The sequence below is a fragment of the Sturnira hondurensis genome, unplaced genomic scaffold (genome assembly GCF_014824575.4).
Source record: "Sturnira hondurensis isolate 20B ecotype Veracruz unplaced genomic scaffold, ASM1482457v3 Scaffold0006413, whole genome shotgun sequence".
NCBI lineage: Eukaryota > Metazoa > Chordata > Mammalia > Chiroptera > Phyllostomidae > Sturnira > Sturnira hondurensis.
Window position 1 is genome coordinate 47077897 of NW_028079044.1, and position 22427 is coordinate 47100323.

At 45.0% G+C, this 22427-nt stretch overlaps 1 protein-coding gene across 9 annotated transcripts in view; it reads right to left on the reverse strand.

Annotated features, from left to right (window-relative positions):
- The window catches only part of CYRIB (CYFIP related Rac1 interactor B), a 131264-nt gene that overhangs the window by 67324 nt on the left and 41513 nt on the right, over positions 1-22427 (reverse strand). For 2 of the 9 annotated variants that reach the window (XM_037048549.1, XM_037048552.1), the window contains exon 1: positions 9319-9524. The exons of 6 other annotated variants lie outside the window; for them this stretch is intronic. The gene's annotated coding sequence lies outside the window, so the exon portion shown is untranslated. Of the gene's footprint in view, positions 1-9318; positions 9527-22427 lie in introns of those variants that run through there. One more of the 9 variants, XM_037048555.1, reaches the window with a different exon arrangement.

Consider the following 22427-nt stretch of genomic DNA (forward strand, 5'->3'; position numbering starts at 1 on the left):
CTTGAGGACAGAGTCCTATAATACTATCAACCAGTTACACATTTTTAAAAACTGTTCATTCATCTCTTTTTTAAACTTTTTTAAAAGATTTTATTCATTTAATTTTAGAGAGGGAAGAGAGAGGGAGAGAAACACCCATCGGTTGCCTCCCACATGTGCCACACTGGGGACTGGCTCACAACCCAGGCTGCGCCCTGCCCAGGATCGACCTGGAAACCTTTCACTTTGCAGGATGATGCCCAACCCACTGAGCCACGCTGGTGAGGACCAAAAAACTGTTCCTTCATCTTACTTATGAGGCCCGAATAAGATTCTAGAAGGGATCTGAGAGAACAGAGGCAATGAAAGAATGCCACAGAAAGTTCTGCTTCCCCTAGCTGGTGTCGCTCAGTGGACTGAGGATTTCCCAGCAGGGGGCGCACAAGAGGCAACCACACACTGATGTTTCTCTCCCTCTTTCTCCTTCCCTTCCCCATCTCTCTAAAAATAAATAAATAAAATCTTTATAAATATGTATATGTTTTTAATTACTCAAATACATAAGCTAACTAGCTACCTACCCAAACTAGGCAAATTGAGAATGGTTTTAAAATGAAATTTGATTTTAAAATAATATACACTATCTTTTAAAATTGCTTATAATGAAAGAACACTGGGTATCATCTAAAATGAAGTCCTTGAAAGATATATTTAATAAGCTAATAGACTACTAAGATGGGGCCAGTGACACATACCAATGACGGGACACCGGCCAGTTGTCACTGTGACACATACCATAACGGAACCACGGCATGCCCGTTTCAAAGGGCTGCCGACCCCAAGCTACACAGTTTGACTACTGCTTCGACACGCTGTGCTATAAATAAAAAGAGACATCTTTAGTTTAACATATTCACATTTTTGACATAGTGAGTTCCAAGTACCCAAGACTATTTCCAAAACGCTTCGGCCCTTGATTGAGGCATCAACCTGCTTTTACCCACTAGCAACTCAGAACAAGCTCCAACGCAGCTAGATTATTTTACACTTCCAAGTCTGTAAATGCACATTCAGTGTAACTCAAATAAATGGAATAAAAGGAGCTGACTTCTCTGTACTTTAAAAAACAACTTGGTAAATATATAACCACAGTACACATTAAATAAACCAAAACAAGTTCAAATGTAACAAATAATCTTTAGCAAGTAAAATTAGCTTTCAAAATAGTATTTTTCAATCATTTGTTTACAGAAAAATAACTGGGAAGGGAGGAATTAGGTGGTGCTAACGGATAAAATAAAACCTTACCCCTTAAACACACACAAACCTGCAAGTTCAAATCTCCCCAACTCTGTCAGCCTCTCTTACGCCCCCAAGTCTACTTGTCCCAAGATGAAAAGGAAACGAAGCCTTCCTTTAACATGTTGTGCTTAATTAACGTTGTTTTATTTGTTACAATTTGCCAGAATTTTTAGTAGAGAACTTTATGTAGAGTGATATAAACAAAGCAATCTCATACCTTGCAACCCAAGGTGATTTCCTTATATTTTACTTTAATGTCCCTGAAATTCTTAAAAGACTACATATGATATTCTTTAAATCAAAACATGTCTAAACATGTTAGTCATCACTTTTTGAATAAATGTTATTAGTTAGTTACCACTTGCCTTGGAGACAATGAATCTCAAAATTCCACCAAGCGTACTACATACAGATTTGCCCCCAAATTAGAAGGAGGACATGAAGACCAACAGTAATATGTACTGTGTTCTCACTACATGCCAAGTACTTTTTTTTTAGTCAGATTTATTAAGGTATAATTTACCTATGCACCGCTCTTTTTTGAATGTGCTGCAAAGGGTATTGATTGCCCTTTGCTCCAGACTGTATTTTCAATATCTACATAGCAAACAGTGTTGAAAGACACAATGTCTCCCTCTGGAGCAAAGGAACAGGCGTGCTTACAGTTAGTATACAGTACAAGGTATCCTTGAGCAAAGGACAGGCATGCTACTGCTCACTACAAAAGGCCTGGGCTCCCCAAACTCCGGCCTTCTCTCCAACAGCACAGGCCCTATGTGTGCAAGCATAACCTAAGGATCAGGAAACCAGCACAAGTGCTGATACTCTGGCTACTGCGATTTCTAACAGTAATAAACTGTCCTTCACCGCCTCCAGGGAGTCTCATGTCCTCACTATCCACTACAATGCAGCAGAGTAACTTACTAGCTTACAAGTAGGATAAGATCTCACACCATCATGGTTCTACACAGTTTTGGCAACAAGGATGGGCTACTGGCAGAGCTGCGACTTTCCAGAAAGGAAGGTAAAGGACTCCAAGGGCAGAGCTCTGGAAAACGAGAGACATCCTGGGATGGAAAGAGTTATCCTAGCGGTGGGTGGGGATAACTTCTTGTTAATGGACAAGAAGTTAAATTAATGTTTAGAAACTGGGCATTGAGAAGTGGGCCTGAAATAAGCGACCCAAGTGAACTGCTTGTTCATTCTCCTCTGGGCTGGCAGGGGGATGTGCCATGACACTGGGGCCAGAAGCTTTGCGTCTCCAGGGGAAAAGGAGTGTGGTCCTGACTGCTGAGCCAAGGGGTCCCCAAAGCTAAAAGAGATGGTGGAAGGAATGACCCTGCTGGCAATATACAGCTTTCTATCAACTACAAGTATTAGAAGTTCTTTCGGATGAACTACAGGAGAGTGACCAAAAGTGACTAACTGGTACAGAGTTGCTTCCTTCTCCATCCCTCCCTACTGGCACCTCCAAACTCTTCTGCATTACAGGGAAACATGACAAGGGGTCAGGCCAAGGTCCCCCTGACCCCCAAGAGGGGTTCTAGGCCACACATACCCTCTGAGGCTCCAAGGAATCTTAGAGAGGGACTCGAGTTTTAAGGCTCTCTTGGATACAGGAACCCAGGTCATCGCCACCCTATCTGGTGCCATGGAGGGAGGGGACATCCGGATTCAGCTAATAGGGTTTGAACAGGCTTTACAGTAGGAAAGAGAAATGAATGTGACCTGTGGTTGCGGCTCTTTGGGGCAATTTGATGCCCTCTTGTTGTTGCCTCTACATCCCAACCTGTAGCAGGAACTGAAGTGTTAAGTGGTGGCACTTCCTCATCCTGGGAGTGCACGGGAGTCCTCCCAACTAGGAAGGGCTGCAGGCAGACGAGTGCTAGGGCCTCACAACCCTAATGACCCCTCTGGGTTACAAGTCTCTGTGACTCGTGATTCTCCTGATTGGAGCCTCTGACAAAGCCTGCACCCGGAGGTGGTCCTGGAGCTCCGGGTGCTGCCTCCCCCCGCCCCCCACACACAGCTACCAGGCACACCCCTTTTGTAAGGCAGCTATTAGTTTGCAACTGGGCTCTTGGGGAAATGGACTGCCTGACTCATGGAAGCCTCATGAGTCTCCAAGGTGATAGTTCTACTTGGGGTGGGTCATACTCAATGACTAATAATGTCGAGAGTCAACTGAAAAATGTGTAGTTGAGAATACAACGGGCTTTGCCTTAGCCCCAGCAGCATCTCAACAGCACATGAAAAAATAGTGGCAAGTCCTTTAGGTGAAACAGCTCCTACTCTACCCCAGAAGCAAAGATGCTGGCTCAGTGGAGCCTGCAGCTAGTCCATCATTAAATCTTGCAGACTTAACATCAACCCTCCACTGTCAAGACTCAAATACTGAACACTATCGATTCTTTCCTAGACTTTCACAACAGCCTCTTAACTTGTCCACCTGTATTCTACCTTCACCCTCAATCCTTTCTCCAAAAGCTATCAGAAGAATCTTTTGAAAAGACAAACTGAACTGTTTCATTCTCTCTCCCCCTAAAAAGCCTTGAATGGTCTCCCCACAGCACTCAGCAAAAACTGACCTGAACTTGCTAACATGACTCAAGCTGCCAGCCTTACAGTTGATTCAATGTCCACCTCCTGCCCACCCTCCATGACTGGCATACAGAACCCATATTCATTCCTAAAATGTGTATGACCTCTTCTATCGCCAGGCTTTTTTCTCTCTCCCTTCTTCCTATACTCAGGCATCCTCCTCCCCTTTGCCTGACTAACTACTGGTCCACTCTTCAGGTCTTGGTTTGTATGGTGTTACACACACCACGGACTTTAATCCTGACTTGTAAGATTAAGTATCTGTGGAACATACATACATATACACACAGCACTGAATTCACACTGCCTATTTTTCTCTAGCTTCTATTCTACCATAAGGAGGGACACTAACATTTTATTCATTGTTATATAATCCTGTTTAAGTGCTTGATAACTATTTATGTGATTAATAGCTATCATAATTTCATGTATTATGCCAGGTGTCAAGGAAACAGCTGATCAAAAGCAAAACAAAACCAAAATTAATAACAACTTCATTTACAAACACCTTAGTTTAGTAAACTATATTCTGTATTCCCTACTACACTGCACTGAAATCAGCATAAAAGTCTCCAAGAGCGTGTGAGGCACACAGTGGAGACAGCGCTCTTCCCACTCTCAGCACGACCTGCGAATCTACCCACCGTCGGACGAGCAAGTCCGAGTGTAAACGCAGTATTTTTGTCCACATGCACTACAATTTTACAATGAGAAGAGTCTCTCAGTAGCAATATAAGTAAACAAACTACAAAAGTCTGCGTCAAGACCCAGGAAATCTCAGACTTCATTTAAATTTGTGCCTTTACATCACTATCACTCTAAGAACAGAGAAATGACTGAAATAATCCCCAAAATAATACCTGGGAATGTCATAATTTTTCTCATAGCAAGTGTTTCCTGAAATTATCTTACCTAAATTAGTAGTCGATGCAATTTGGATTATCTGAGAACATGCCAATTTCTGCTAGAAGAAATATTCTAGGCAGACTGAAAGTGTCTGCATCAGTCTATATTTAATACACGCCAGACGTAACACACCAACTAGAATACATCGCGTAGAGATTACTTGCATGACATAAAATGACTGTACAGGGTTGAATGCTTCACAGTGTCACATACAATAGTACTAATATTACCTTTTCACAATAAAGTACATAGCTACAAAAATATGTATTTGCATTAGACATTTTATTTAAACAAAATCACCCAATATCTTTGAAAACAGCCATCCTCACCCATGGTACCGCTATCAGGCTGTAAGATGTGTCAGATGAAAAGTTCGTATTTAAAGAATCAAAATTCTAAGAATGACTTCCTTGTTTAAAGAGTTTTACACGCGGGCCTGCGAACCAGAGGATCATGGTTCGATTCCCAGTCAGGGCACATGCCTGGGTTGCAGGCCGGTTCCCTGCAGGCCAACTCCCAGCAGGGGACGCACTAAAGGCAACCATACATTGATGTTTCTCTCCCTCTCTCCTTCCCTTCTAAAGATAAATAAATAAATTTTTTAAAAAAAGAGTTTTACAAATGTCACTCATTTGCATTCCAATAAACTTGCATGAGTGGGTAAGAGGTGAAGCTACAGCCAGTGAGAAAGAAACTCTAATTTTGTATACACTCAGGAGAGCAGAAAACAAGTGAACTGTTATCCATCCTGGATGCCGGCTGAAACACTTTTGAGATTTGTTGTTTTAAATATGCCTTCTAGATACGTAATATCAAATACAGGACCTCAAGTTAGTACTTTGAAACAGAATTTTAGTAAAGACTGCAGGTCAAAGACGCCTGTGTTTAAATGCCAGCCTCCCTCATTCTCCTTGGGAGTGGACTTGGACAGGTTACCTCAACTGCCTCGGGTTTTCCTTCCCAATGCTAATTTGGAATAGAAATTAACCTATACCTTGCAGGCTTAACTTAAAGTATGTGAAGAACGTGGCATATAGTAGGTGTTCACTATTACAGAGTAATAATTAACAGCTAACTGACACCCAGGTCTATCACGTAGTAGCTGTGTCATTTTAGCTCAACCCGTCTCCAAGTCTGTGAGATGGGACCACCACTACCTACCTAACAAAGTCATTGGAACAATTAAACGTCTTAGAATAATACTGTCTGGCAAGTAGCAAATACTATGCAAGTGTTAGTTACTATGACCACCATCATCATCACCAGCACCAAAATATTAAGTACCCATTGCCACATGACTGGATTATGCCTCCTATTTCTGCTACAAGAAATATTCCTTGAAAATTAACCTAATTTAGTAAATTGATCATAATATGGGATGAATACACACATCCAAGAATTTTTATGCTGACTTTTAGTAACTTTCAATGCACAAGAAATTGTCTGAATTACCTACTGCTCACGAATGCTGACAAGGTCCACATACGAAAACACCCCTTCTAAGTGAACAAATCCATTCAACGAACAAAAACCTAACACAAAATGACACATCTACTGTACTGTTCCCAAATACCTCAGCAGTTTAAATAATCAGGTAGAGCAATCCTCAAAATGCTCAAGCTACTTGAAAAAACTGGAACTGAGAACAATATATTTCTCTAAAACTTTTGCCACATAATTACAAGATGATGTTTGAACGGAAAACTTTTTGACCTTGCCGATAATTCGATTACTCAAAGTATTTATCAAGTATCCACTTTTCAACAGGGAGGCACTGTGCTGAACTGGTACAGTAACAGAGAAGAGGAGACCAAAAATACCAGTGGGCATAACATAACTAATGTTACTAATACTTACTACTATCATTTCGTTTTCCTTTAACAGCGAAAGAGCAAACTACAGGCCCTAGCAATTGAGTGCACCAGCACTTAATGAGTTAAGTAACCTCACATAAGTGGCGGTTCAGTATTTTCCCCAAGGAGACCGGGAGTAAAATGAAATAAATATCCCTCTAGACTCCTCAGTCAATTAGTTACTAAGTGAAGGTAAATGACCATTTAGAATATGAGCCAAATAATCTCAAGAGTGATGCTACTTAACATACTTTTTAATCATTTTTTGGAAAAATTCAGAGAAATGAATTTTAACTTTCATTGTGTTCAACATTACCTGTAATGTACCAGAAATAAACTGCCTTCACTCAGTTTTATTTTGAAATTATGTTTTTGCTGGGGCCACTAGAATCTATTTACTAATTATGCCACCCTGTGACCAACCACTTTCTTAAGAGAAAAAGATCTAGGGCCCATGTAATCACCAAATAACCTAGAGTTCACACTCTATATCTTACACTTTACAAAGCAAAAGTACCCCTGGGACAGCTACATAACTATTAAAGTTTTGAGGAATTAAAAATTGCTCTGCCAGTGAGAGCCTGCAAACTGAAAGGTCACTGGTTCGATTCCCAGTCAGGATATGCCTGGGTTGCAGTGCAAGCCAGGTCCCTGGTTGGGGGCATGCAAAAGGCAGCCCATCCATGTTGGTATTTCTCTCCCTCTTTCCTTCTCTCTAAAAATAAATAAATAAAAGTATTTTAAAATATAAATAAAAACTGCTCTGCCAAAACAATGCAATCTTGACTCTGAGCTAAAAAATCTTACTGCTAGAGGGGTCATCCAAAACCTAAACGGTGCCAAGCAGCCAAGTGCCTTTATAACACCTCACTTCCCTAAGTAATACTGCTAGCAACTGTATCGTATTGATAAGCACATAGATGTACCTCAGGACTAAGAACATTTCTTGGATTTCATTATTATGTACTAAGAAAGTCGCATTAAAAAAGTGCTATCATCTCATTTTATGAGCGTTCAGCAGGCAGTTGCACTGAACCGCAACACTTTACAAACAGGCTTGCAAATACACCCCAATCCTCAAGTTGTGCTAGACACAAAGTTTGTTTCTATTATTAAAGGCAATTTAAAAAAGAAAAGGATCAGTGCCTTTTTCTTAAGGTACATTAGTCTAAAGCGATTTACAATGAAGTCCCCAAACACCCAAGCGACTGAAATTCCTTTAGCTATATATACAACACTTCTCAGCAATGTCAGTCTGCCAGGCTGCGAGACTAGGAGAACACGAAATTGACTGACATACATTTTCCACATAAAGATTAAGGAGTAAAAAGATAGCAGACTCAATACATTTATAGGGTAGGAGGAAAAAGTGCAAACAAATTCCTAAAAATCTGTCTTATCCAGAAAGGCACTTTTGGTCCTGCGAGAATCCAGGCAGGTCATCAGTATTCCGCACACCAGGGGACTCTAACTGCTGCTGACAGATGAGAAAAAATCTCAGCAACCAACAGTATTAATAGGTAATGTTGCAAATCAGTCGGGGAACCCTGCGCGGAGGAATGTGTAGGAGTAGCAAAAAGAGTAACAATCTTCTTACAAATTTTGCATCCAGAGAAAATTAATCCATCAGAGATACTCTTCCAAAGGGTGGGGGGGGGGGGAGGAGAGAAGATATGTGGTGTGGCCCAGAATAGCCATAAGAAACACACACACACACACACACACACACGCAATTGCCACTTCCACTACAGTTTGACAGTCATAGATTTGGGTAATTATAGTAGAAACTGTGTTTTGGAAATGCACGGAGACCACACCCTGGGACTGGGCATCTGGACTTTAAATGCTGGGAATTCAGAGGTCAATGCAGTCTACGTCAGTTGGGAGGTCTGGCCGCACAGGTGGAAGCAAGGGGTGGCCAGTGAAGACAGGAACTCCGACGCCGGGATAGGGAGGCTTAGCGCCCTGGGGCCGAGGTGTTCGGAATCCGAGGCGAAGGGGGTGTGGAGCTAGAGACAAGCGCGGGGAGGAAGGGAGGGATGAAAAGCGGCCGCACGAAGGGAAGAGAGGTGGGAGCTGGGGGTGGGGGGCGCACGTCTTCGCGGGCGGGGAACAGAGAGAGCCAGGGGGCCAAACCCCACGGGCGGCGTCGGGATTTGGGGATGGGAGAGGGCGGTGAGCTCGCGCGTGGTCAGGCGAGTGGAAGGAAGGGGTGTAAGAATGGAAGATCCGAATGAATGAGTGCGGGGCGAGGCCTGGGCGGCGGGCGATGGGGCGTCCGCGAGGTGCAGCCGCAGGTCCCGGGGTGAGCGCCGGGGAGGGCCCACCACGCCGGGAGGCGAGGAAGCCCCGCTCCGCCGCTGGCCCCACCGCACCCGCTTCTCCTTCAAAATGGGGCCGGGGCGCTGGCACGCGAGGGGTGAGAGAGAAGCAAGGAAATGGTCACGATAAACCACTCACCCTGCGCTCGAGCCNGGCGGCGGGCGCCGGGGCGTCCGCGAGGTGCAGCCGCAGGTCCCGGGGTGAGCGCCGGGGAGGGCCCACCACGCCGGGAGGCGAGGAAGCCCCGCTCCGCCGCTGGCCCCACCGCACCCGCTTCTCCTTCAAAATGGGGCCGGGGCGCTGGCACGCGAGGGGTGAGAGAGAAGCAAGGAAATGGTCACGATAAACCACTCACCCTGCGCTCGAGCCTGCAAGCTCTCAGCCCCGCTCCTCCGCCCTCCACGAGCAACAGCGGAGGCTCCTCAGCGGCGCTAGAGGGAGCCCCGGGCCCGGAGCGGGGCAGCGGCGGCGGCCGGACGAGGAGCCCCTCCGCACCTGCCCCTGTGGCGGAGCCGCGACGAGCCAGGCGGCGGCGGCGACAGCGGCTCCGAGCGGGGAGGGCAAGTGACCCGGATGTACAGGGTAACGGCGAGGAGGGGGAGGGGGGAATGCCAGGAAGTGAGGGCGCCGCGGACCTGTCCGGCGGTGCGCATGCGTCGCCAGCAAGCCCCGTAAGGTAAATCCTTTCCCGCCCCCTTCGCCCCGCCCCTCTCGAGAGGGCGGGGCAAGGCCGGAGACAGGTGGTCGGGAGGGTGCCGGGAGAAGAGGAAGGGGGCGCGGCCACCTCCTTACAGCCTCCGCCCCCCTTAAAGGAGCAGCACCTTCGGGCAGAGAAGGCATCCACGTGGGTCTGAGTCTTGCAGCCTTCTCGTTTTACATATAGAAAACTGAGGTTCAGAGGTGGTGGTGACCTGCCTCAGGTCAGCGAGCTGGGGAACTGCAGGATCAGGAACCTAGAACTCGCAGACCAGGACTCTTTGCATTGAACCCAGAGAAGTTGTCACAGCCCACTCCCCAACCCCCTCCCCCAAGTCTGGAATGGCTGGGGTGGTGGGCACGTTTTCCCCTCGGCCCGGTACTGAGCCTCATTCGCTCTCCCGGACGCGGCAGATGCGCTTGGTGTGCTCCCCAGAGCGGAGAGGTGCACCGTTATCGCCTGCGATGGTATCCTGGAAACGCCCTTGGGAGGTGTTAAATGATCAGTCTGGGAACAGAAATCAGGCGCCACCTGAGACTTGTACGGTGCCACGCACAGCTCTTTCAGATAAATGGCACTTTGTTCTGGAGGCTGCTCTGGGCAAAAATGTCTGATGGACAGAAAACTTGGAAGTGGCTGAGGGCGCAACCTCTTCATTTTCCCCTAATCCCCTTTCACTCTTAAAACATAAATGCTCCCTCTTCACATACAAAAACAGAACATCCCATGTAGCTAGCTCATCCTAATGCTATTATGAAACACTCAGATTTTTTTCATTTAATACTAAAGGGTAAGTGATTACAACGTTACTTCTCCTGGAGGTATTTTCAGTTTGCCCAGCTGATCACTACTATAAAGGTAAATGGTTCTGAACATTTTGGGATCAAGGGCCCTACCAAAAATCCCATAAAAATATGGTCTTTTAGCCCCAGGAAAATGCATATATGCACACACATTTGCATACAGTGTCAAGGGATTTATGGATCTAGGAAGACTATGTATGAAACCCTGATTATGAACCCTTGTTCCAATCAAATAGGATCCCGGGAACCCTCTGGGCTTTATCATATGTGGCCCAGAAATCACTCCTTGCCCCAAATACAAAAGGGCAGCCTTTACCTTATTTACATAGAGACCAAATGGTATTGGCCATATTACACAGAAATTTGTTGAGAGTCATGGAGACATTAGGTGGTGTTTTTTTTTAAGGCACATGCTAAGGTCAAGAGTTCTAAGCCTCAGACTATTACCATAACATTTCAGTATATCATATTTTAGGATGATTTGGGGGTTCTGTACTATACTGTAATCTTCAACAATTTCAGTTAAATGGAGGGGGCTGATATTTATATTGCAAACATTGGTGCTGATAGAACAGTCTTCACAATCCAAGAACTTTGGTCCCTTTGTTTGACCAACGTGTGACAGTGAAACTCGTAAATAACCCTGGTCCTCCATACAGACCCACTGTCCTCAGTTTGAAACACAGGAAGAGTCCACACACCTGCCCAGTCCCATGAACTCTGAGAAACCAGGGTAACCACACACCTCTAAACCAGTCTCCCATCAAAAAAACTCTCTTCCATAGTATCCTCAATACATCAATATCCAACTTAGCTCAGAGGTGTACAGTTATGGGGAGCTCATCATCACAACTGTCAACCACCCCTAATTGTGAGGAGCCTGTTCTTTTACAGGGAGAAGACATCAGATGCCCAACAATTTTCCTTCATTGGCCCTAATTTCATCTCTGGGAGCAATACAGACATGACGTACGATGCTGGTCTTAGGGGGACCTTACGGTCCAGTGGAAATCACCATCAGCATCGGCATCCTGCTCTGGCTGCTGGGGTTCAGTAGATTGAGCTCGGTCTGCAAACCCAAAGGCTGCTGGTTCTATCTCCAATCAGGGCATATTCCTGGGTAGTGGGCCAGGCCCCCAGTTGCAGGCATGTGAGAAGCAACTGATAGGTATTTCTCTCCCTTTCTTTCTCCCTCCTTTCCCCTCTCTCTGAAAATAAAGAAAAATCTTTTCTAAAAAATCCATTGATGAGTAGTAATGGTAAAATTGAATGAGTCCTCTGAGGAGTTCCTTTCAAAGGCACCTCTCTCCTTATCATCATCCCTAGACCCCTCACTGGCCTGTGCAGGAGCCCATGAGTAAGTTCTACCACTACCTCATGTTAGATGTCCTGCCCGAAAGAGGGACAGAAAACAAGACCCTAAGGGAAGTGCTGAATTTTTTCTTCCGGGATCCTTTCTTCACCATTCTGCATTAGCATAATCATATTTCAGCTGAAGTCAAAGTTTTCAAAGTTACATGTTGAAAAAACAAGCAGAAGGAGGCAAAAGAGGATGTTTGCATAAGACCGCTGGGCTTTCAATGATGATTGAATCACTGGCTTTTTGGCATCTTTTTGAGTCTTTACAATGAGCCAAACACAGTACTGAGCCATTGGCTTGCATTTCCTCTTTTGCTTTTGACAACCACCCTATATGGTACTATTATCATGTCCAGTTTATAAATGAGGAAACTAAAGCTCAGAATGAGTCAGACCCAGAATTCAGTCCCAATCTGTCAACTCCACAGTTTGTCTGTTTCCTACACTAACTTCACTCTGCTTCTGTACATTTCAGGAGATCCTGATGCTTTCTTTACTAAGTAAACTTTGAACCACTATAAAGAATCCATTGTTTCATTCCATCACTGATTCACTCAATCAACACTCATTTGTGCTCCTCTACTGTGCCCTAAGTAGCCCGCTGAGGGTCTGGGATGGAGGACAGTAAGGCATGTGGTGCCTGCCCTGAACGGGCTCAGAATTTGGTGAGAGGAAGAGCTGTAACCTCACAAGGACAACACAGCCATGACTCATTGTAATTTAGGAGCCTGGAGGAACTAACCAACTCTCGCTGGGACATCCATGAAGACTTTGGAGAGGATGAGCTTGGTCTTGAAGAGATGGGGGAAGGACAGAGAAGACAAGGCAGAAGGGTGGAGGGAAGAGAGTTTGTGACATGCTGGGGGAGAGACGAGATTGTAAAGGACCTCCTCTCGCATCGTGTCAAGGAGTTCGACCTTGCCTCTTGATGGCAACGAGTAAATAGAAGCTTCCAAGGCAAGGAAAGATAACCAGGTGGGTTTTATATCAAGATCACTCTGACCACAGTGTCCAACATGGATTATGATGGGAGAGAGGATGGAGACCAGCAGATCAGTGAAGATGCTGTGGGGTCTAGGCAAGAGATACTAAGAGTCTAGTCTAGGAAACTGGCAGTGGAGATGAAGAATGGGCACCAGAATCAAGATACTTACTGATGAAGAATCTACAGGAGTTCGGGACTGGTTAAAACTGGGTGAAGAAGCAGCAGGAAGTATGGAGCATGACCCCAAGGTTCCTGGCTTAGCAGACTAATTAGATGGTGACACTACCCAGACCCAAGACCTTTACGCAGCTTTCTTTTCTTCTCTCCCAACCTTTGCCACATATATGCACATGGCTTCAATTGGAATCTTCAGATATGTGCAATTGTTTCCCAATACTTTTTCTTATGTCTACAGCCACATTGATCATTTTAAAGGCTGCAAAATATTTCATCGCATTGAAATAGTTTGGTTTCCTCTACTTGCTGAAGGTCCACACCCCACAAGCCTGGTTTACTCTGGATTTATTTGGCTCTGGGCATTTTGCAACAAATGAGTTGAGTGAGGAAAGAAAGTCTGTAGGTAAAGGGTGGTGGGAAAATGTGGCCTCCCAGGCTAGCGAATCGGCAACTCTCTTGGAGAGTCTTGGGCAACTGTATCTCAGGTAGAAACTGCAAAGCACTGGAAAAGAACCTACTGACCATAGGAATCCTGAGGTCTAATACTCTGTGGGTGCTGGTTGTTAAGTCCTAACTCCACTAATCCATTTGTTCACTATTCACTCAATCAGCAATGCATTCTTGTGAAGCAGAGGGCAACAGAAAACAGCTAAATCTACCACAAAGCTCTGAATTTAGCCCAGCCAGGGTGTGAATCCTGTTAGACAACTTATGCAGGTTATTCACCCTCTCAGCACCTCAGTTTCCCCACAAGTTTATTGTCAGGATTAACTTCAATAATACCTGTCAGGCACTTGGGCCAGAACTAAGCCTAGATTAAGTCCAGTCATTATGTTTAGCCTTGCTCCTTCCCTATGCTTCCTTGCCTCCCACCATTTTCTTGAGTTACTGAGCAAACCCACCAGGCAGAAATTCATGTGCTCACTGAGTTCAGAGCCTGACGGAACCTGCCAGAGTGAACCAGAGCCACTCCCTCGGTCTCTCTCATTTCCCATCTGTGAAATGGGCATAAGAATCTACTGCACAGGAATATTGCAAAGCTCTCATAACTACCTCATAGGAAAATTCATTCAAAACCCCAAAGCACAATGCCATTATTAATCATATTCCTGCTGTCATTTATAGACATCATTGTTTTCTTGGTTTCTCCCCATTAGAAAAAAAAAAAAAAGATGACCTCAGCATAAATTCCCTGGACTGTAATTAGTGGGTCAAAGGATCTCAACACTGTTATGCGTTATGCTTCTTGACTTCTGCTGCCCCACTGCCCTTAAAGAAAACTCTTAACAGTTGCCACCATCGTGAACTCAAATATACGGTTTAGTATGTTTAAGCATGTAGAACAGTTTTGGCTGCCTCTGTACCCAGTCTTAGTCCTCCATCTAACATTTAGGGACTTCTGTCAACCTTCTCCTCCTCTTCACCGAATGAATGACTATTGAATCCGTGAGGAGAAAGGTGCCTTCCCAAACATTGCCACTACCCCCAATGGTTCAAGGTTCAGGACTAAGACTGCAGGGTCATATCCTACGCATGAGCACCCAGCAGGTGAGTTAAGTGCGTGCAGAAGAGGACCGGAGAAGGAAGCCTGGGAACCTGGCACTGAGAGATGGCCTCAGAGCTGCTACAGAAAAAGAACCAAAGTATGTTACGAAGCCAACAGCCCACACCCAGCACACTCCAGCTATTTAGCAAAACATTAACCAACCTCTCAAGAGCCATCAAGTTGTCGGGATGGCCCTATTTCCCCAGAGTTACAAGATCTACCTAGGAGCCTCCGCCACACTTCTCACCCTGGGCAGCTCCTGTTTCCCCAGCTATCCGTGTGACCCACAGGAAGGAAATATGCTCACATGCCTCGAGTGTGTCTCCTTCCCTGTGCCTCCAATACGTTTCCCCTTCCCAGCCTCTGCAGGAGGCCGTTTCTCTGCCTCCAGGTTCAAGGGCTGCCTCCTGAAAGGGGTCCTCCCTCCCCATCACCCTTCCCAAAGTCAGACAAACCCCCCGCCCCACCAACCTCCCTTCAGTTATTCCCTAGTATGTCCCTGGCTTTCTTTTTATCCTTCACAGTACTTATCACAACCATTAATCATTTTTATTTTTTGGCTTAAAAATACTTTCCCTAAAGAAAGCCACTCACTCAAACATCAGCTCTGTGAAGGCGGAGGCCAGGCATGTCTTGCCTATTCCAGTCCCTGTCACTCTGCCCACCCAGCTCCTAGGAGTCCCTTAATAATTTCGTGGAATGATTTTGTAAGAGAGAGAGGTTCCTGCTCTCCATGCCATTTTTCACCTAATTATATGAATAATACAGGGTTGCTTGTGGAAAAAAGTTGACAATACAGGTAAACAAAAGAAAATATAAACCCTCGCAATCCAACTTCCCACACCATGTGGATATCCTACCAAATGGTTTTTGTATGTCTCTAGCTACATAAAGATAATGCATATAATTCTATAAAAGTGGTTCACATCCTGAATTGGAATTTGCTGTGCTTCGTGTCATGCTCTACCTTAATCACCTTCCCTTAACAAAGGTACTTCAGCTGCCTCATTGTTTCAGGCTATATAATACTTCACTAGGGAGCTGTACCATGTAAAGCATTTAACAAATCTCCTAGTGTTAAGCCAAAGGGAGGTTTCTTCAATGTCAATAACAGTAAAATGTTTTAACACAGCACTTCCCTCTTGACAAGCTTCCCATTTTTTTCTCAGTGTTTGTACTGCTTTAGAGCTGCATTTCCACAGAGCTGTATTCCCCACCACCCATTCGCCACCTGGAGTTACTAGAGTCCCCAAAGAAAAACAGAGAGAGAAAGAGAGAGAGAGAAAGAAGCAAACTTGTGTGCAGCCAAGAAAGCAGAAAAGCTGAGGTACGATGAACCAGGACAATGCCTAGGAGTTCAATTTGGGAATCTGTGGTTGATACAGGTGACCAAAATAAACGTTTAGTTTGGTAAAAATAAACAATAGCATGTTTTCTTGCCAAGATTTTAATGGCAAAAAAAAAAAAGAGGAGAAGATAGACTTTCTGCAGACCTTCACTTTCCCCTCCCACCCCTTCCCCCCAGGCAAAGTTTTTCCCAAGAGGGACAGGCTGGCCCCCAGGGTTTACTAGGTTGCAGGCAGTGTGCAGCCTACACCAGCTCAGATCCCCTGCTGCGGGAGGCCCCAGGACCTGTGCGTTCGCTCGGTGAGAACGCACAACAGGGTTGTAATTATATGGGGATTTCTGAATGTCCTTGCACACTGGGCGTTCCATGAGGGCAGGGCTAGCACAGGCCTGCACCCAACAGTTGCAGCTGGTCAAGGAGATAGCATCAGTCCGGCTTGAGTTAATCCAGGCCTAGGGCCTTAACCATGCGCACACAGAGCTGGAAGCAGGGAATCAGGTAGGCAGGCAAGAAGGTGAGATTTAAATCCTCCCCAAAGTAGCCAAAATACTTACATGACTGACTAACTGTGTGACCCAATTGCTGAAAGACAGAGCTTTAGACAGAAAGTGGGAATGTCCAACATGAGCTAAGCATATGGAAAGAGTTTTGAGTTTGGGGGCTGTACAAGAAAAAGTATTGCGTGAGGTTTGGGGGTAAAAATCTTTCCAGGAGAAAACCAATATGCTCCAAGTTAAGAAGCTTAACTGGTTTAGCTACCTTCGTCTCTAAAATCCTGGTGCTGATTTCATGCTGGAACACAGGTCGAATGAGAAAGATTTAACTCTGTCTTACAGGACAGAGGGAGATGGAGGTGAGAAGACAGCTACTTTGCTGCAGCTCTGGTCTTGTCTGAACCCACAGATGTGGAGAAAATGTCCACAGGGCCCACTTCAGCGTTTATGTAGCAGTTTTATTGAATGGCCCCTGAATCGCCTCATTTGGGATGTGAAAAGAACCTCGGAATTCACCTTCAACCCAATGTTTTATTCTTAAGAAGGTGGAGGGCCCAAGAGGGGCCCAGAGGGGGACTCAAGGGTCACCCTCTCCCCCAGACTCTGGGTTCGGAGTTTGGTCACAGAGGTTCCAATCTACACTGTCAGACAACTACCGAGTTCGTTTCCAAAAGTCCTGATCACCAAGGGGTCAGCAGAGTACTGTAAAAAACCCCTCCGAGTTCACAGTGTGCAACATTTAGTATCACCTCTGATGGGATCACTCAGGGTAAAGGAGGCCAATTAAACCATTAGGCTTCTCTGGCCCTTCATGATGTACACATCTCTTCCAAAGTAAAAAAGAAAAAAGATGTTAGGAGATCCATGTGCTGACTGATTAAGAAACAAGTGGGAATGCAGGTTTCATGGGTCATTCCAATCACCCGTGAGCATGGGGGATGGTTTCTTTCTTGGTACTGATACTAAACTGAGTACAGAGTTCCTGTAAGTATGTACTACTTCCTGCTACCGGGCCTTTGCTCATGCTGGTCTGTCTACTCCGGGCACCCTCACCAACCCTCTCACATTTCAGGCCAAACTCTGACCTCCCCCAACACTCCAGTCAGGCATCTCTATGGACGCTGGATAAGCATTTCAACATAACCTAGTTTCTGTTTATACCTTACAGTAGCACACAGCCCTGCTCCCACCTGACAGTCCTTCCAGCATGTGTCCAAAAGGCTAGCAATTACCTGAGGTGTGTATAGCACCATGTACCCCGTTGAGAAAAGTGCTACAGACACACAGGTAATGTTTTATTAATTGATTTACCCTGACTCCTTGAAACACACTGAGTGATTTTGATGGATGAATCAACCAGCCCAAGATTAATAGCCTGGTTTTCTATGCTCATTTCTCTTTCCAAGCCACAGGCCAGAATCAACTCGCCCTCAATTTGTAAGTTTGCAAAGTGTGCTTTTGCATATCGACTCCTGAATCCGATGTGGTGATTGAAAGGACGGCTGTGTCCGTGAGGATGAGCCAGGTTACACTGTGGTAACAAGCAACCCCCAAATCTCAGCCCCAGTCAAGACCACAGTGGTCACTCTGGGGTCAACGGCACGGGCCCAGCAGCTCCATCTTTCTGGACCTCACCTGACAATCGGGATTAAGCAAGTCTGTAGCTGCCAGCAGGTTAAAAGACATGGCCTCTCCTTTGCTTCTCCAACCAACTAGAAAGCTGTCTTGCAGGGTGGCGCAGCAGAGGTGTTAGGATGTTTGTGAAACACCCAGGACACTGCCTGGCATACGGGGAAGCAGCCGGAAATGATCATGATTGATGGCTTGTACCATTGTCATTACCATTAGCTCTACTCCTCTTGAAACAATCATGATCTTATTATAATTGTCACAGACCCATGGTTCCTGAACTTCTCTGCACACTGGAATCACCCAGAGAACTTAAGAACTACAGTGTTTGTGTCTCACTCCCCGAGTTGGTGAATTAATTCACCCAGCAGGTAGCCTTCGCTTTGGATTTTTAATGATTTGATTTTTGACAAATCATCTCCTGCTCTGTTGAAGATCATGCCTCTGTAGAGTCAGGAGAAAACCAGGAAATCCAGCCTGTTTGCCCTTGCTTGAGCAGTTTAATCCAGAGATCACCCTGGCTTTCCATAAACACTTAACACCCCAAGAATATATTCTGTATTTCAAAAACGTGAGTTAACTGGAACCCAAGGGAATGAAGCATTGTATAGGATTACATAAGAGTCACTTTAAAACTGAGTGGCAGCCTCAGGGAGCAAAGTCAAAAAGAGAGAGACATTTTTGTAAAATTATCTGAATGCAACCGTGTTTTCTGATGCATCAAGTTGACACTGGTTCTGCTTTTCTCAGAAGCTCATTCAATTATCTGTTGCTTCTCTAGACCTGGGAAAGGAGTTTTCCTCTCCCATAGAATTAAAGAGAAAAAGCAGGCAGGATTTGTCTAATAAAACTTGAAATGAAAAGCAGTAACTACTCCCAAGGCCCTGCTTATTGCTCAGAAGTCATTAGGCAAACCTTTGTAGGGTCTCTGCTAAGGATCTATTTCCTCTACAACCATCACAAAACAGAGAGGGCAGAACGTGAGATCCACAGCCTCCAAACACTCTGCATGCTCTGAACCGCGTGACTGCTGGCAAGCAATTTAACCTTTCGAAGTTGTCTCCTAGTCTCTAAGATGGAAATCCTTATCTGCTACAGAGGGACACAAAGAACTAAGAAAACATATGTAAAGTCACTAGCATTCGATAAAGGTGAATGCCCTCCTCTGCTCATTGGCAAAAATCTCAGGAAGTTCACTAGAACATGAGCTTGTTAAGAGAAGGGAAAATGCCTACTCATCTTGCTATATGCAGATCCTAGAGAATGACCTTTTAGTGACTCCATTCTTCTCTGACTAAGCAGCATCCTTCAGTCATTAGTCCTCATCTCCAATTCCAGGGTGGGTCCTCAAAGGGCTAACCAATCAATGTTATCCCATTTCCTCTGCCACCATGATTGGTTCAGAGATAGAGGCAAGTCCCAATATTATCCAATCATTGGGAAGCTCGGAGACAGTAGCTCTTTCCCCAGATGTGAACAAACAAGCATGTAACCTAAAAACTAGGAACAGCCAGACCACCACATTGGACAGCTCTCTACACTTTTGAAACATGCTCTTTCTAAGTGGTGTCTCCTGGTGCCGAACAGCAGCCATCTCCCTGATACAAAGGCAGTCAACCTGAGAACAAAGCCAACAGACAGAGAAACACAGAGCCCAGAGAATCACAAATAAATGAAGCTGGAGCCCTGATCAAAGCATGCCTGAAATCCATCCTACTGCTCCACTTTCTGGTTACATGAACCACTCAATTGCTTCATTCAATGATCCAACTTGAGCTGGGTTTTCTGTCCCTTGCAACTCAAGCATCCTAACTGATACATCCTCTTGTGCGGCTGAATGAAACACTGAGCAAAGCATTGTACAGAAACATTATTACTCTTGCAACCATTTCACTCAGACTTCAAGTTGTCTAGGAGCAGGAGACATCATCAGTCTTGGTCACCCAGTCTCCCAGGGACTAAAAAAGTTTCTGGCCACAAGCCCTCAATACTTTTTAAATAAGTGAATGGTATGAAGCTGACCAAATCACCTGGCATTTCAGAACTTTTTAAAGCCCCTTTCCCCAAAAGTGCCTGGATCAGGGCAGCACAAATTGGAAGCACACAGGATCTGGAGCCATCAGACAGGTCTGAATTCAAATCAGCTCCAACTGAGCCTCAGCGTCCTCCACTGCGATAGGAGGATAACAACGCCTATCTCCCTGGGAAAGGGAGCCATGCAAAAGGGCCTGGGGTAGGCTGCATTCAAGACATTGGTTTCCTTTCTTCTATTCGGCTAACCCTGCTTTGCACCATGGATTTTGAGCTGGGGTTCAGAAAATAGGGTTACCATATATACAAAGTGGTGGGCCACACCCCACATCACCCAGCAGAGAAAGCCCTGGGAAGGTGTGGACAGGGCTCACACACCCTGCGCCTCCCATCCCTCGACACAAACCCTTCGTCTGTAGGAGAGGGGTCTTGGGCACAGGGCATATATAAGACTCAGCCCTCCAGCTCTCTGACTATGATGCTTTCTCTTTGCTTCACTGGCTGCTTCCTGGAAGAGATGTGGGACCGCTTTCTGCGCAATTGGCAGTCTCACAAATTTGAACATCTCTGGGGGCTTTGGGCTTAACCATGTATGAGTGACATGGAACTCAGCTAGACAGTCAGCTCCGAGCCTCACTGACTGGTGTACACCCGGCACCCAGAAAGCACCCAGTGAAATATCTCCTGAGTATATGGATGAAGATAAGTGAGTGAATAAACAAAGAATGACGAAATCAAGATTCGCACAATGGAACAATATTAAAACCTTATTAACAATAAAAAATGTGTTATTTAAAAAAACAATAAATAAATTTGTTATTAAACAGAAACCTATTAGTGCAGAGACTGGTTATACAAAGACCCAGAAAAGAAAGAGGGTTTCTGAGGCTAATTAGATGTGGACTGAATTCCCTCCCTAGAAGTCCAGTGTCCGGACCCGGGACCTCAGGCAACTTCTTAAAATCTCTGAGCCACAGTTTCTTTCCCTGACAAACACAATCACCAAAATTAAATAATAATTTTTAAAATGTACCTACAAATAGGGAGAAAAGATGAAAAGAATATACCAAAATATTAATATCCATGAATCCTAGGTGGTAAGGTTATGGGAGGACTTTTATTTTTCTTTCCTTTGTGCATTTTTGAATTTTCTAGAAATGAACATATATCAGTTGCCTAATAAAGCAAAAATATAAGTGAGGTGATATCAAACACCTATAATATAATGTGGGGACCCAGTAAATGTCCCACCTCTGTGAATGCCCTTTAGACACTAGGAAACAGCTCTCATATGTGGCTTACTTGTCTCCTGTGTCTCTTATTTCTTGTTAAATATTTCAGCGAAGTTAATGCCATCTATCTATGACTTGATTTCAAGGCTCTCTTTTATCCCTCCTCTCTGCAAAGGTTCCATCTGTTAAAAGCCCACTCAGGGTATTGTATAACGAGCTCACAGAAACAGCAGCCTGCTCCTGCTTGCTCATTCATCTGTTAATTCATTCACTGAGTAAATGCTGATGAAAATCCCACTATAATGGACATCCTGGCTTTTGCCTACATCCTCCCACCATCTCACACACACACACACACACACACACAGAGTTCCCATACAGTCTTGGGATTGACATTCCCTCAGCCTCTATCCCTGGGCTCTGGGAGGTACAGACCCTACCCTAGTTTCTTCAGCGGGCGGGCATTTGATCAAGGATGGCCAATCAAAGCATTGTATTTGCCTGGCCATAGGGATTGGTTCAGAGATGGCATGTTACCAAGAGAAGGCCAATCAGAGGCACTTGGACTCAATTCTGCGACTCTGGTGAACTGTTGGAAAAGTGGCCTTTTTTTCCCTTTTGCTAGAACTGCTGACAGCCGTCTTGCCACCAAAATCTAAAAGGAAATGGTAGGCAAGCACTGAGAGATGGAGAAAAACCATGTAAGCCTTAGCAACACCATTTAAGTCTTACGTTCCCCCCCTGGACTTTTCGGTTACATAAACCAGCAAATCCCCTTTCTGCAGAAGCCAGTTTGAGTTGGGGTTCTGTTCAAGGTCGAGAGAATCCTGAGTAATGAAATTTGAAGTTCTGCGACATCTGTGGCATGCGGGCCAGGCACAGATGAAGCAAGATGATCCGGGCTACTTTTCCTAGCATTCAGTCTGATACAGAGAGAGCTATAAACAACTACAATTATTTAAAGCCAATCAGATAATTGCTTTAATTAAATTCTACACAGCGTAATAGGAGCGCAGGATGGGGAGTCAGGAAAGGACTCACATAAGAAATAGCATTTAAACCAACTCCACATCGGCATTAGGCAAGGAAGATAGAATTACTGTTTGGGGGAGCCCAGATAACACCGCCAATACACAATCGCCTCTCACAACCGAAAACCACTG